Source organism: Pezoporus wallicus, unplaced genomic scaffold (assembly GCF_028554395.1).
Source record: "Pezoporus wallicus isolate ANWC-B61680 ecotype Strahan unplaced genomic scaffold, APGP_CSIRO_Pwel_v1 scaffold_3294, whole genome shotgun sequence".
Taxonomy (NCBI): domain Eukaryota; kingdom Metazoa; phylum Chordata; class Aves; order Psittaciformes; family Psittacidae; genus Pezoporus; species Pezoporus wallicus.
In genome coordinates, this window is record NW_026635478.1 from 8,947,349 (window position 1) to 8,964,094 (window position 16,746).

The 16,746-nt window shown below is 42.2% G+C and overlaps 1 protein-coding gene across 5 annotated transcripts in view; it reads right to left on the reverse strand.

Moving 5' to 3' along the window:
- PRR5 (proline rich 5) overlaps nt 1-16,517 on the reverse strand; it is a 93,416-nt gene extending 76,899 nt beyond the window's left edge. For 2 of the 5 annotated variants that reach the window (XM_057427050.1, XM_057427011.1), the window contains exon 1: nt 16,385-16,517. The gene's annotated coding sequence lies outside the window, so the exon portion shown is untranslated. The other 3 variants (XM_057427065.1, XM_057427033.1, XM_057427022.1) reach the window with 3 other exon arrangements.
- Between the last annotated feature and the right edge of the window lie 229 nt (nt 16,518-16,746).

Consider the following 16,746-nt stretch of genomic DNA (forward strand, 5'->3'; position numbering starts at 1 on the left):
TCTACTACACCCAGACTCAGCTTCTCACTACGCATGAGACAGCAGCTGCTTAGTCAAAAGCTTCCTGAGGAAACTCAGTAACATGAGAATACAGCTCCACCGCCTAACATCTGCTGCCATTCTTAGAGCAGGTACTACTGCCTGAACCCTCTGAGAATAAAAGGAGAAAAAACATAAAAGTTTTTTACTCCTCTCTAGTGAGGACAATATGCCTGGATAACAGAGGATAAAGTACTATTCAGAGAAGACAGACCAGATCTCTGATCTCTCAGTTGCCAAAGTTCAGGCCTTAAACAGATGCCGGCATGTTCATGGCTCCATCAGTCCTCCATCACTAAAACCAGCCAGAGGCTAGGTAGACTGTGCAGCAATGTCAGGACTTTGTGTGCTGGAGGTAGTAAGTAGGGAACGGTTTTGTGGAAAATAAACTGACTTCAAAAAAGAAGAGGTAAATAGAAATAGCAGCAATTACAGGACCATCACAAAAAAGCACTTTGATTCAACTCAGCTTTTTTTCACTCCTCCCATCAATAATTTAAAGTCCTAAAGTGCAAATACTAGTCATGTAAAAACTGACATCCCATCATCACCTCTCTGAATAGTTGCGAGATACACCTTGAGCCTCTGAACAATATCCAATTTTTCAGGAATGCCTGAAGTGCAGACCTATACTTAGGGATTAACAACTGCCTGAATGGACCTTCAGGCTCAGGAAGGCACACTTGCCAGTGACTATCTCTGGAAAATCTCTAGGATCATTAGTAATCAGGACAGAAAAAACAAAAAACAGTGTTGTGCTGGATTTTATTATATTGAATACACAAGGTATTTTTCTATTGATGTCAACAGCCACGGATCAGAACCCAGGTGGCTATGAGACCACGTGAAGAGCCTGCGGCTCCTGAAGTGGTGGACTCTATGCCCTCTTGAGCACCCAACTGAGTTTTCGAGAAAGATACCTAAAGACATTCAGAAAAGCACACTACACCCTTGATATTGCTGTTTAGTTTTGAGAATGTGCTACCCCTAAGTCCATGTTTGCCTGTTTTCCATATCCAAAGCTATTGATGCAAAATACATATTCTTCACAAATAAAAGAAGGGCATCTTCCACATGCCCTAGAGTTGGGAACGTCAGAAACTGCTCAGCCCCAGGTAGCAGATGGAAGCCCTAAGCTAATAAAGCATTTAAGCACATCCTTAACTAATTATAAGCACAGAAGTACGCCTGCTATAGCTCCAACTGGTCATTACCCTTTGGGTCTACACAAGCTTTTAATGTTCCAAAACTGATGGTGCTGCATTCAGAGGCATGGGACTTGATCCAGAAAAGGCATGTGTACTGAATTTATGTTTGGCTTCCAAATTCTGGGAAAATCTTCTGTGGAGAGAAAGGAGAAATGAAGAGAGGAGAGAATAGCTAAGGTTTTTGAGCAGCTAGGTGCTCTGCCTCACGGTACAGTTTATTCTGACCAGGCTACTTACTAGCATTAATCTTTAGTGATTTGTGTTCACGATGCAAGTCATTTGGCTGTCTGCACTGGGTGGAGAGACAGCAACCTGTCAGTGGCAGAGCAGCTGCACAAGTCCAAGTGGACAGATTGCGAGAATGCAGCTCAATTCTTTCCTCTCTGTATTTCCCTCCTATCATTTTTCCTTCCTTCCCTGCCTCCCCTCAAGCCCCAGATTCTTTCAGCAGGGGAAGAGAGAGCTACTTGGACCTCCACGTGCTCTAAGAGCAAATTAAATTTGCCTTCTAATTACTTCCTGAGTCTCTGTACCAGCAATCTGTCCTCACTCTTGACAGATGGCAACTGCTGCTGCACAGCTGGTCTGGCACCAGCAAAGCCAGCGGATGCACCCACACGGCAGGTGTGATGCTGGTTTGGCTCACAAGATGCAAAGAAATCATGGAAGAAAACCCTGCCTATCAGCCGAGGAAAAAGGTATTTGGAAGCTGTTCCTGCAGGACGGCTGGTAGTTAATCAGAGAAAAATTCAGCCTGAACAAGCCTGAATACTACAGCCTCCTTCAATTTTCCCGAAGGAGGCTGTAGCATCCCCTCACTGGAGCTGGCTCTAGCTGTCTTCTCATTCCAAGGAGTTCTTCACAGACCTCTTATTTGTTATTAACTTAGAACACATTTAATTATATGCGCATTTGAAGTGTCCACTTCCATGAACTTATTCAAAGTCTGATATAGTGGTTCTGCTAATAAGGTGCTTAAGTTGCTGAAGTACAATCATGATTAAATAACTGCAACAGCATTGGTATCACTAAAAGTCTACCTTTAGTCAATCTACAGCCAGAATACAATATCACTCAATCAACCATCATGGCACTGCTTTGTCCCAACTTGCCACTATTGTGAGCATACAAACATGAAAGCCTCAGTACCATCTTGAGGGCTAAACTGGTATCAGCTGAACTTGAAAGAAACATCCTTATTCCAAAAAACAAGGAGGAGGAGAAAAAAGAAAAGAACCCTGATGCATCAATAAAAAAGGAAAACCTAAAAGCTCTTCCCCATTCTCCCCTGTTTGTTAAAAGCAATGAGCTATCCTGAACTACCCAACTAGTCCCCAGCTGGGTTCAAGTTCTACAGAACTTTAAACTTTTTAAAATATGACCCTTTTCAGCCTAGGTGGTGGTGTTTTCTCCATTTTAATTTGCCACGTTATCCTGAGAGACTTTCATTGTCATGTCTTCACTCCTACCAAAATTTCCATGACTGTTGAGGTTTCTGCAAATGAACGGTTGGATGAGTTTGTATCTAGCAAAGGAAGAGTTACCACCTGCTGAGAGACCAAACACAGCCTGCTACCTGCACTGCTCTCCCTGAGCTTTGGGAGCATGTATCAAGACAGGTGGACAAAACCCCTGCTCATAAATGAAAACGTCAAGTGTTGGCTTCTCACCAGGAAGCGAAGAGGAAAAGAGCTGCTAGAAAAAACAATACTGGGCAATTTCAAGTCAAAACTAACATGTTATCCAGGCTCACAGGAACACTCTAGTTCTGCCAAAACATGATGGCTGCACTTGTGTTAAATGGATTTATTTCAACTAGTCTAAGCTTCTTCTGAGATACTGTCACACTGTGCAAACAGATCCCTTTGTGGATGCAAGTGAGAGGGTTAAAGCAGTTGCCAGCCCAGGGATCCCTCCTGCCTGGGACAGAGGAGGAGCAGCCACCAGCACTAAGACAGCCATCCTCATTTAAGCATCCCCTATTCCCAGTTTAAACTGAGGTCTCTGTGCCTGAAGAGCTCCCATGGTCTGTTCTGTTAAGCAGACACAAGCAAGACTAACAGCTGGCAGAGGGGCACGAGCTGTATCAAACAGCTGGGACAAAGGGTGCTTCTCCATATTTCAACTGGAAACAGCTGTTTGCAAAGTGGATAGCAATGCAGCATTTTTGCTATGCTTTATCACAGTCATCCAGCAAAACCCCCAATGCAATTTTATTCTGGTGCAAGGAGAATACAAGCCTACACACTTTTCAAACGCTATTTCCACATTTTTATTAGCAGGTAACAACCCTATGCAAGCAGGAGTCATTTAAAACCTGAACAAAACTGCTTCCTCAACAAAAGATGATACAGTTGGAGAATTTTCAAGCTTCCATGAAAGCAGAGAAAGCACTGGAGATCCAGTATCACAAGCAGTTGAAGGGCAAGATGATTTAGATTTCAGATCCAGCAGCACAACCCAACCAGATCTTGCTACACATGAAACCAAACTTTGAGAAATCTTATGACGTTACAATAGCTAAAGTTAGGCAATAACCGGTTATCAAGGCATACTGTGGAGCTTGTTCAGTCTGTGCTGGCGGGCAGTACTGGCTGGTAAGTGTGTTGATGAGAAATTTCCATGGAGTCTTGTTTGTCACTGTTCTGCATTATACAGAGACAGAACCAGCTATATAGCTTTTACAATGAAGGGAGAGAGAGAGACTTTTGCCAGGGCCACAGTATTTACACTGGAGCATCACTTATTCCACTTATGCAACAAAAAAAAAAAAAGGAAAGAAAAATACGAAGAAGAAAAAGGTGATTCAGAAGAGACATCCTGAAGAGCAATGGCCAGCTTTGATAGATAAGAAGAGAGTAAGAAACAGGCATGTACAATAGGAAGAAACCACAAGCTGAGGCACATGAGTGGGTGGGTGACTCTGAACCTACCCTCAGCTGGCATCTTTAACCTTTACCAAATGTTATCACTCAATCTCTGCTGAATTAGAGGCAGGAGAGCACCACTCTGACACTCCTTCACAGCAGGTCGGAGAACAATGCTGGAAGGCTGCCAGGGGTTCAGACACAAAGAGAATAAAGAGGGGGAAACCCCCAAGAACCAAACCCCAAAGCTGAGAGGTGCTTGAGAGACTGCACAAGCCTAAGCATCATTTCTCAGACTTTTTAGTCAGGGGAAAGTCTCCTCGAGCTTCAAGGGCAGTTGCACCTTAATGAAAATTAACTACAGTAGGACAATTTTTCCTCCAAGCGTTATCAAGCAGGCTCCTAAGCCTCTACAAAGTAGCATAAAAGTAGCTGTATTTAAAGATTTCTAATTTGTATTTGTTGGGGTTTTTTTGCATTATTCCCAAACTCCAGAGCCTCAGACCAAAATCTGACTGAGGTAGGTGCTGTGGGAAGGCAGCACAGAAAAGGATAATTAAACAGAAACGAGCAGAAGCATATGTTCTCTCGGGACATGTTCTAGGCACAATCATTCATGGGTAACTAAAGAGCAGTGAAAGCGTTTCCACATAATCTCACAGCAGCATGCCAGACAAAAACAAACCCCAAGATTCCTCCTCGTTTCCCTTCATTTGCAAATGCTGAGGGAGTAAAAAGCTTTACAAGACACCACAAAAGGCTGTTGGACTCCATTTCTTTCACATCAAGTTGGTATGTGTCTGAATGCTGAAGACCTCACTGACATGACTATAAGGTAGCAGTCCCCAGAGAAAGATGGTCCGGGTTGTTGGTGCTCCCTTCCCCATGCAGAGTCAACACAGCTTTTTTCACTCCTCAGCATTCCATTTAAAGGTAATTAAAAATTACTTCCCTGTCTCAAAATTAATTTGGAAGCCTCAGAAAAGGTTGCAAGTCTACTATTAATATATATGGCTGCTGTAAAATCCTGGGGCATTTTCCCTCAATTTACCTTATGTATACACCAGGAACATCTTGGTTTTGTCAAAATGCTCTTCAGATGATGTTTGGTAGCTCTCATCCACTAAAGGCCAGGTTAGTTTCTAGTAAGTTAGTTTCCAACATGACAGTGATGCTCAAAAAAGAGAAAAAAAAAAACAAAACACACAAATAAAAATAGCTCTCAAAAGTGAAAAACAAAAATCAGAGACAAGAGAAAGCTCCCCTCTCCTCAAACCCCTCCATGCATATTTTCTTCAGTGATGGAGCAGTCTGCAGGCATGCTTTCAAAAGCTAACATAATTTGCTGCCTTTCTAATTAGTGGGAATTGACCAAAAGTCTACAGATTCTGCTGGGCTGGATCTGACTTTCTATTAGAAAAATAAACAGAAATTAAGAAGGGCTAAAGTCCACTTGGTTTCCTTCCACAGCAATTTTCAAGACTTGAAGACCTGGGTCGATCCCCCTTATACATATTTGTTCCTTGTTTTTACCAAATTTAACTTCCACCTTGGGAAAAAGGCTGAGGAGGCAGCCAGAGGCTCAAGAGAACACTGAATCGCCTGGGAAATGAAAGATTAACACAGATGCCTTTGTGTTCACCGAAAGCATACAATGAAATGCGACAGTGGAGAGCACTGCCAGGGAGCCACGAGAGCACAGCAAATAAGATGTTGCAGCAGTCAGCCTTCAAACACACTGGAAACAGGGATTTTGGATTATGTAAAGGCTCTGCTTGTTTTTATTGGAATATCAATGTCTTTTATGGAGCCAGAGGGCTCTCCAGGCTTGGTATCCCCTGTGAAAGGAAGGCTCTTCCCCCCCAGGAAGGCATTAACCAGACTGGCTTTTTAAAATAAACAGCTGGAATATCACCCTAAGGACCAAATACAAAGGGGCTTTGGTGGCTGGAAAAGATTTAACTGAAATGAAGACCAGATTTCTGCTCTCCAGCAGGGGTGGTGGGTTGATGTGGTGAGGTTTTTAACTGCTTTGGCTTCAGGGTGACTTCATGAGGCTCAGATTTTCCTGGGAAGGACAGGAGAAAACTGGAAGGTTGCTTCTCTCTTGTTCCTCATTCCCTGCTGCCACTGTCCCCTGTTGCACAGACTCACAACCTGGGACAAGGCACAAGGCACAGCTTCATGAAGCTGTGCTCTGCCAAATGTCCATCTTCGACTTAGCTACCAGGGTGCTGCACTGCATTTCACTTAGGTGTGCTGATATACAGTAGGGCTGGCAAATCTGCATCCTCCTCTGAAGTTATTCCATGCATAGAAGCTACAGTATTTCCCTTGTATATTTTCAAGCTTGCAGTATCTGCTCTTCCACTTGGCAGAAACTAGAAGACCCCAACGTGACCTAGTATCCTGATTCACAAGGTCTTACCTTTTAGGCTGTTACACAGCTCCAGTCAGTAAAATCAGCAACAGAAACATAACCGCAGAGAGTAATAGGTTTAGTGTAGCAATTTACAGTTCTTACATAGAAGAAACCAAAAAGTAATTGGAGAAGATGGGGAAGAAGGAAAGATGGGGAATAGGACAGCACAAAGACTTGGCTGTCAGTGCTGCAGGCATCAGCTACAGCACAAGACAGCACTGTTTGCATGGAAACACTCTAAGGAAGGGGGCACGTGGTGCTGCATATAGACAGGATTCATAACTAAAAACTCAATGCAAAATTAACTGCATTTGGCTGCTCTAAATACGCAGGCATTACTCAGCTTCTCTGCACTTGTTCATTTAAATGCTGCACTTGGATTTGTTACCCAAGTGCTCTCCCAGAATTCACCTAACTCTCTTACACAACACTGTTAGCCCCACTTATCAGCTACAAAGCAAGCTATGAGCACCCAGATTTGTTTGCAACAGCACTGGACTCACCATTCCCAGACACCTTCTCCTACCACACAAAGTGCCACAATCTCTTGGTAAACAAAAAACTATGATAAATTAAAAGCTTAACTGAGTGTTGGTCTATGGGGGACCTGCATCACCAGCATGCCAAAGGTTTTGTTCTTTGTTTCCAAAGTAGAAAGATAGGGGCTTTGCTGTAAAGTCAGCAAAAAGTGTATTCAACAACAGTGTTTTTAAAACATAAGCAAAGTGAATGGCTCTTAAATGACTTTGGACACCCTGACCAAGGACACCATCCTTCAGTTTTATTCCAGCACACCATGCTGTGCTCCTCGGAGGTCAGCACTGTCTTCAAATGCCATTAAATCCACTGTTATTTCTTGGTCTCTATCAGTTTAATAAATGTGCGCCACCAGTGTATCATTTGTAGAGGCAGGCAGGCGACTGTGCAACACAGCAGATGCAGGAGTTAAAAAAAAAAAAAAGAAAAAAAGCAGAGGGGAACTGAAGCAAATGGCTTTTATTACCTTGTACCTGGGGTCTCTCAATGCATGCATGGAGCTGCTGGGGCCAGCCAAAGCAGTACCAGTAGTTGCCTAAGCTCCCCGTACACTTCCAGGAAGAGTTGTCCCGATCACTGCGGCCATCTTAAACACACCTCTAGGCTTCACATAGGATCATACAGTGATAGAGCATTGGGTCATACCCAAAGACTAAGTGACAGGGGATCCTGCCCCAAGTTATGTAAATATTGCTCAGTAGGGCTTGTGGATAAAAAGCTATTCTGAGCTCTTCAGCACCAGACATTGGAAAGCTCAGGTTGAAAGAGCAGGAATCCCAATAGATGTGTCAGCTGTTTTACTGGTCTTCATGACTATGTAGTATTCCCCCGTAAAAGCATGAAACAAGGAGTATTCAAGGGTATGTCCTAGCAGCATGAAGCCACGTCAGTCCTTCAGGGTACCTGCTGGTGACAGGATCACCACACAGAAGCTGGCCCCAGGCCTGTCTGGGTATGCTTTCTCCTGGGTCAAAAGGATGGCAAGCCCCAGACACTTTTTCATCCAGGTGTGTCAGTACCAGGAAGGCTTAATCTAGATACACAATGTATCTTTCCAGGAGTCCTATTCCATTTAATTCCCCAAACAAGGTTACACAGGGCACTGGGGAGGACACGCTTCAAAACCTGCAAAGTAGTGCCTGCTGTTTTAAGAGCAGGTCAGCCTTCATGCTTGGTCTGTTAAACATGGTGTTACTGCAGCTCTATCTATATATATGTATGTGTACATATACATACCTGTATGGGAAACTAAAAGAAAGCCAAGCAATACTTAGAAAAGAACCTAGTTCGGTTAACTGCCCTGACATCCCTGCCTTTGAACCTCTGCTGCCTACAGGATCACACTCCAGGCTGCAGTCTTCCCAGGGTACAGAGTGCTCCACATACAAGAAAGAGTTTGCACTCAGCAATGCAATGATTTGTCATTTTCAGTGTGCTTTTACCATTCTTATTGCCATCACAGATTTAAGGGCGAGCAAGGAATCTTTCTAGTTTGACCACTTCTGAATGAAGCAGAACATCCTTCTTCACAGGATTATACAGTAATAGAATATCTTAATTTTTAGTAGGGTTTTTCTTCTCCTGTTGTTTAAAACTGAATAGAGAAGCTGTTGAAAGGTGGCAAGCAAACAAGACAGACAATGGGAGGGGCACATTGAGCCTAACTATTCATCAGCCTATTTGCTTGAATGAGGGAAAAAAGCAAGGCACAGAAGAAAGAGTAACACATTTTCGCCTAAGCACACAGATGATAGGGAGGCTTTATGAACTTGTATTTTTACAGCTTCCAACAAGCACAAGGCTTGTTTTTGCAACAGTGGTGCTCAATTTTAAAATGTTTTCCATAAGGTGGAGATTTACTTTCTAGGATATCTAAATGCTGCTAAAGTAGCAACTGACAGTCCGGAGAGGTCCGAGTACAGACCATTTAAGAGGAATCTCCCTCATTTAGTCATAAAAAGAAAAAGTTACCATGCAGGGCAAGGACTTAGGTTTGTGTTTGTCCTCTGGGGTGGTCTTAGATCCTCAAACCAAGGGTTTAAAGGAAAAAAAAATTAATAAAATCACCAATAAACAAACAAGACTAAGGCAGTTAAATGAGGGAACTATTTGTTAAGTAAGAATGACAAAAGCTTCCAGAATTAGCACCTACAGGACTTTCCATACGCTACAGAATAATTATGAGGGCCAGGATTAAAATGTGAATGATCAAAAAAACCTTCACGGGAATTCCAGACCTCAGTGTATTCAGGGGGAAAGAACAGCTCTGCAATTCAGTTGCGTCTCTCATTAAAAATTGTTAAAAACTCCACGAAAGGGAAATGAAGTTAATTGAATTTAAATCGGCTAATAAATATTCTTTTGGATGCTTTTTCCCAGCAAAAGAGTAAAAAGGGATAATGCCGGTAGTTTATAGCCAATGTTTAAAACTCAGCCCTAAAAACAGAAAGAGGAATTCGCTATACATAAGTATGCCAAATATAAACCTTGTATCTTGTTCCTGGCAGGGACCATTCTTCAAATTAAATCTTCTGGTAAATTCTGAGAAATCTGTGATGGCTGTAACAAGGTCTACACAGTGCTGTATATGACAAAAAATTATTCTCCAACCTGCATTAATGTTTTCTGTCCTGTCTGTATAACCACAGACAATTCTGCTAGTCATACAAACACATACTTAAGCCTGACTATCTCCAGGAAATTGTTTCATAATGATAAATGCACAAAAGTCACGCAGAATAAAACGGAGAACCGACTCATGATGGAATTACACATTGCAGAATTAATCTGGGAAGCATGCTGCAATGCCAAATTTGATCCACGCAAGCAAATCTCCCACATCTGGGCTAACATCTGACTTCTTATCTGAACTTTCCAAGATGCTTCTCAGTTATACAAAACTGCCTTGGATATTTTATGGAGAACAAGCTCTTTCTCAAATTTTCCAATACTTCCTATCTTCAGGGATGCCAGAATTACCACAAGAATGTCTCTTTCCTGGCGCTTTGAATTGGACTGATTCAGGCCTCACTGATAGGATACAGTACAGGATAATTTATACTACGAACAACACTTTATTTAGGAGTAGAGGTTTTGTTATGCCAAGCCAAACAAATCATCTGTTAAATCCAATAACATGCTGACAGAGGCCTTTGCCTCATCCTCCAGAGCAAAAATGGAAATAAATTTAAACAAAACAAAACAAATAAATCACAAAACCCCACCACAAGAACAACAAGACAAACAAGGAAAAACATGACCGCAAAGTCATGGTAACCACCAGTGGAGCAGTCAGGAGCAAATCGAGACTCTCTTTATGTAATCCATAGTACCTGCACTTTAAAAAGTAATTGATATTACAAACCATACCTATGAATCAGTGAAGATAACAGTGTGTGTTCCTTTTACAGGGACAGTTGGTTGTGAAGTTTACTCACTTGTTAGAATAAATGAACATTACCAAATTTAACCAGTTTGCTGGTTGAATTTCTCTGGATCAGGATATAAGTGCTTAATCAGAGCAAAAGAAGTAGCCCTCCATTCTACCTGGAGAGAACTTTAACAGAATATTTTACAGAAAGAAAAATTAATACAGTGGTGAAAAGAAAACCAGCAGCACTGGCTTACAGAGGGGCTGGATGAGTACATTTAAGCTGGAAGAACACTTCTCTCAGCTTTCTGATTTCCTTTGCAACCAAGACAACAAAATTTCATAGTTTCTTTTCTTCTGACTTTCTGCTTCAAATGGACAATGCAGGAAGTAAAAACCTGGTAGCAAGTCACCAGATAAGGCAATTTTGGACTCAGGGTACACTTAATTAAAGGAGAGTCATCCTTAAGCCAGTGTTATAAATGTTTCTCAATGTTTTCTCTGCCTGCCTTCCAATAAACCATTCCTGCTGAAGACAGTCAAACCATCTCCCATTTTTAAAGCAGCCACTAGGAATCAGAATAAAAATATTCCTCCTTATCCAGCAACAACATACCATCATGTTGGAGCACTTAAAACTCCACCTGTTCTGCACTAAAAGCATGTCTAATTTATATAAACTCCGGTTTATTCTGGGAAACAATAAGAAATCCAGTAGAGGAAAAATTATATGCTAAACCATCCAACCACCTGGGAGAGGTATGTTATTGTACTATTATACATCATACTATTCAGTGGTCTCTTTAATCACTCCTCATAAACTGACCCACCTTGTATCTCAAGAGAGGAACACAGTATCATGAGTAGACAGTACCACCATAAAACTAAGGAAGTTCAAAATTGCAACCTCTTTATATTCTTGGAACCACATTCTAAAAAAAAATACCTTAATCCGAAAGAAATTGATTAAATCCAAACATAAGCAAACACGAGCTCTTGGACTGAGGAACTGCTGGAGCTGATCCAAAGCAGCAGACTCCAACTGCGGTGCATTCTGAATCATGGCCATGGGCCCTTCTAATCTCTTTGTCCATCACCTACCACTTCAGCAGAGCTGAGCGCACTTTTGAAGTCGCTCTTCACATTTTGGCAAGTATGCAATGTTGTGTCTACTACAGGAGTCAGCAAAGGAAAAGGTAACTACTGTCAAAGGGCATTCAGTTTTGCCAATAATGGCTGGGACTTAAAGCAGGAAAACACTCCAAGCCTGTTGCTTTCTAGCTTTTCCTCAAGAGGAGGATTCAACATGGGCCCAAAGACTCAAATGAACAGAATCAATGTAAACTGAGCAGTATTTGTAGCCTGACCTACTGTGCTCACTACAGGAAAGCATCTTCCACCACTTCCCTCCTCCCATCCTTCCTCGCTGCATGATCAGAAAGGCATGCAAGATGCTATAGCATTTGTTTTACAGCATAACTGCATGCATGACAGTTGCCAGCAAGACAAGCACACATGTATTTTCTGGATCACATGCTAATGATGGAATAAGATCTACAAATTCAACCAGTCCATCACCCTCCCTGCAGGCATCTTATCCAAGCTAGCAAAGGATGACTTTGTCCCTTCCAGCAGGCCACACAGGATTGTTGAGAAGTTGATTCCCAGCAGAAGAGCTGGCCTGCTAACTAAAGAGCCTTGTCTCCAAAACCTCCAACCTAATCACCTTCAGCCAGAGGAGATGTGACCCTGAGCTGCCAACCTTACAGAACATTGCCCAGAGCTCTCTATGAGCTGTACAAACCGCCAACCAACAATGCTACCAACATTTTTCCATGGAAGATTCTTTAGCTTCATTACATCAGGAAGCTTTTTTTGATGTTCAAGTTACCATCTCTTTTGCAGCCCACTAAGTCTATAGTTGCACACTCTTGCAAATGCTAAGTGATTATCTCTTGAGTATCTCCCACCTGAAATTGATGGTATCTTTGCTTCTTGGATATCTATACTAAGCATTTTTAATCATTCCTCAGAAATCACCCCCTTTGCTCTCCTAAATGGCTCTCCTTTCTCAAACTTTCAAAGGCAAAGCCAGGGAGTCAGATGCATCCATGCTGCACATGCAAAGCCTGTTATTCTTGCATGCATAACCAGGATATCACAGATAACTGAGCTGCCTTGTTTCACTGCTTCACTGCAGCAGCAATGCCTGACCACAGGCCCTTGATTTGTTCCAGTCTTTGACTCTGCACGTGCTCTTTCACATCCAGTACACATGTTAACCTATCATTCATTTTATTTTCCCGTTTCCATCCCTCAGGCTCCACAGATTGTTCTGCACTGTCAAGTCTGTGTGCAGAAGGACAGTTCATTGCCAGTAACTGCAGATACCCAAGTTCTATACATAGAATATATCATAATCATAGAATATATGAAGTTGGACTTGATGATCCATATGGGTCCCTTCCAACTCCCTGCCTCTCTCAGGACAACCTAAACCATACAACCAAGACTGTTGTCCAGACGCTCCTTGAATATCAGTTCTGCTGTCTGCACCCTACCAGCGTTGTGCTGTCAGCTTCAGTGACCCTTACTGCTGTTTGAACTATGGCTGAATATTTTTTCTTAATTTGGTACCATTCAAGTATCAAAGGCCCAGAAATTCAGCTCAAATGTGAGTGCTAACAGCCTTGCACCTCACTTAACGCTGTGAATTATGAGGTTTAAAGATGGCAGCGAGAACTAAACTGAAACCAGACCCAAGTACAGGTATCATTAAGCAGATGAAAAGGTAAAACCCACCAAGCTCTTCTGATGCATTTTACATTCCTTCCTCAGTTGTGATCACCCTGGCTTCTACATCACCCCATCAACTGAGCATTAAATACGTTTTATTCTTGGAAAGGACATGCATCACCAAGTTCCCCAAAGGAGTTGCTGCTTTGTCTGCTTGAAAAAGCAGCATAAAGGTTACCTCTGTGGTGATACTCAATATCTTTCAGACCACAACTGTGCCCCGAAGGACTCATCAGCCTCCTGAGCAGATTGAATTTCAGCCTAAGAGACACAAAGGAGTATATTGTGGCTAGCTGATGGGCAAGAAGGATTTGGGGTTTACAGTTCCTGCAAGTCTTCCAGCAGTCACAAAGTAATGTGACAGAAAGTAAACAACTTCCAAGTGAAAACAGCCTGGAATGAAACCAATGTTCCTTTTCTTTGCTGCACCTGTCTTTGTTTCAGATCCATAATCATTACAAGAAATAATCTTCAAGGCAGTTGTCCAAGCAAGGGAATGCCCAGCATCATTATGTGGAGTTTCCCGAGCTAGCTGTCAGGTTTTGTTTAGCATTCTGCACTGGTCCTACAGTTTGGCTCGCCTGGAAATTTTAAATGCAAATGTATTTGCAGGGTGGCACAAGAGAACAGCATCAGAATTTTACCTCACACCACAGCTTCTCGCTCAGCTCCATTCGACTCCTTTCTCCTCCCTCTCATATACACAGATTTTTCAACCACCAAAAAAAAAAAAAAAACCCTAAAAGGCTTAAACAAGAAAATCTTTACCTCTTATTTCTTCCTAAGACTTTCCCTAGCCCTTCTGCTTAAACAGACCAAAACCAGAGTTTAAATAATGCTTTAAAATTGCTTACGACCCCAACTTGAGTGGAGCAGGCAAGTAATTTCTTTAATAGCAGGGAGTAACAGCACTTAATTCAAATGATCCCCATACAGTATTTTCCACCTTCTAAGGGCTAGCTGTGCACTAGTTAATTAACCACTGTCTTCTCCACACCCCAAACTTGCCAGTCTTGCCCTAATAAACCAGGGGGAAAGCAACCGCCATCAAGAGGACATACTTCTGGACAAGCATTTGTCATTTTCTTCTCTCCTTTGTGCTCAGTGTCAATGAGTCCTGAGCCACAGATATAGGCAGATAAATAATTACCAGCTCTTATAATTCAACAGCTCCTTGAGAGGCCACAACCAGGGCTTTCAAAGAGGCAAAATCTTCATTGACCTTAATATGAAAGCATTCATCTAGCAGTGATGTTGAAACACTACAAACACTGTTAAAGGATGAGAACCAGACCTAATTCTTTTCTTTATAGTGCACGGATGCTCTTGCCCATGTGCAAGACCAACCCCTTGTGTAAATCTAGGCACAACCTGAACACAGCTCAGCAGCTTGCATCAAGCTACAAAAGATCAGGATACATTTGAGGAATTACAGTACCACTGTGCTCTAATTTTCCCTTTAAAGACTAGCTTTTTGGTTTGCATTGTGGTTTACTGTCAAAAACACATGCAAGAGTGATACTTTAAAGGAAAATAAAGAAATAGGCCATGAGGTCAGCAGGTACAAATGGTCAAAGCCTCTAGCTCTGGACCAATCTACCTTGTTGCAGTTAATATCCATTACAATATTTAACTCTATTGTTCAAACAGGAAAAACTATTTTTAGCCATTACCTATTACGTTTGTCTAAAGATTAAGTGCCCCTTACAGTTCTATTACCAATCTTGCATTTTATCATGCGTATTTATAGAGCTGTTCATTAATCCCGCTGGCTCCTACATTGAAAAAAATCCCAATTAAAATAATTTTACTGGCTTGCTTTATTGTGGCTACATTTTACAGCTATAATTCTATCTGCTGTAAAAAATTAAAAGAGCCTCTATAATGGAAATAGGGAGAGGTATGACTGTAACTCAAGGATCAAAGTTTCTGAAGTGCTCAGGGACTCATTTTCTTAAGTGTTGAAGACTTAGAACTTGTCTTTCACAGACACATTTCCCTCAAGGTCCCCCAAAGAACTGTGGCTATAAAAGTCTGAGAACTGAAAAGAAAGACCTCAAAATCGAGCAATTTACTCTGGAGCCTAAACACAAGGTAAGATTGTCCAAAATGTGGCTCTGCCTTGTGTGATGAGCATTTCTGGGAATTCCTCTTACACTGTCTGCTTTGCAGTGTCTTTTTCACTGTGAATCCACTGGGAATTTGTCTCAATTCCATATTCCTTCCAGAGTCTTCCCCTAATTAGATTATTAATGAGAAAAAGAAAGATGAAGCATTAAGTCATTTAGTCAATGCTGCATATCGTAAATATGAAATCCTTGTCAATACATGTTTCATAGCAAGTCATGTATGAATAGTCTACCATAGACTAACTAGAGATATGCAGTATTCATGTGACTCCCAGAACTAAGTTTTAGAGACGCCATGCTTTGGCTATGACAGAAGTTATGAACAAAGAACAGTTTTGCCAGGCAGTACCACAGCTCCACAGCCAGCTATGCCCTCCATACCAAGCATGTCCATTTTTCTACAGCTGGCCTATACTGAACTATTTCTTTTATTCAAATTGTAAGAAAGCTGCCTAATCATCACCTAATTGTCACCTTTTTCCTGAAAGCTAATAGGTATGGAAGACAGAAGGAGAAGTGTTTATTTTACACGAAGCATCAAAATTTAGTGTCAGACTTCTCTTTCCATCATTCATCAACATGCTGGTAAAGACAAAACCTGATTGTTTCCTGTAATTTAAAATGAAATGCTTAAAAGTATGCTGGCTGGAAACGACGACCATCACAAAAGCTAAATCATTTCCTAGATCTTTTCTCCGAGACTCTTGCTGCTTCTACAGTATTAAAACACTGGCACGCATCCCACTTCACGTATTCTTGAAGAAAAGAAAGACACCGGACCTTTACCAGTGATCACTTACGAGCTGCCAAAATTCACAGCGACTGCACACACGCATATTGATACGGACAAGCCCATCTTCTGCCAAAGACACGAGAGATTATGCACTTCGGGGTGGAAACATGCAAAATCATTCTGCAAAAAAATTATCTTACTCATGCACATAGATCTTACTTGCGTGAATAAGGCTTAGAGCAGTCAACCCACAGGAATCACATTTAGAGTCAACTCCAGTTACCTGAGATAGCTATTTCAGACTGTAAAAAAAGGAGATGAGTGTCTGCACGAACGCTGATCTCACATTCTCCCAGGGTGCAGAAAATGCTACCTCGAGGTTTAGAATTAACAGAGAACCCCTAAACAGCTACAAAAGCTGCTATTTCATCGCACTTCGCAGGAAAAGACAAAGCCGGAGCCCCCTCGGACCCTGTCCCTGCGGACTCGCCCCTCTCGCTAACCCCCTCCGCCCCCCAGCCCTTGGGGGACAAAAGGAGTCCCTGGGGCCGCCCCCCAGCCCCTGGCACCGCACGCCCCTGCAGCTGCTGCGCGGGGACACAGGGGCAGAGCCGCCTTCCCTTCCCCCAGGTTTCCGGGCGAGCC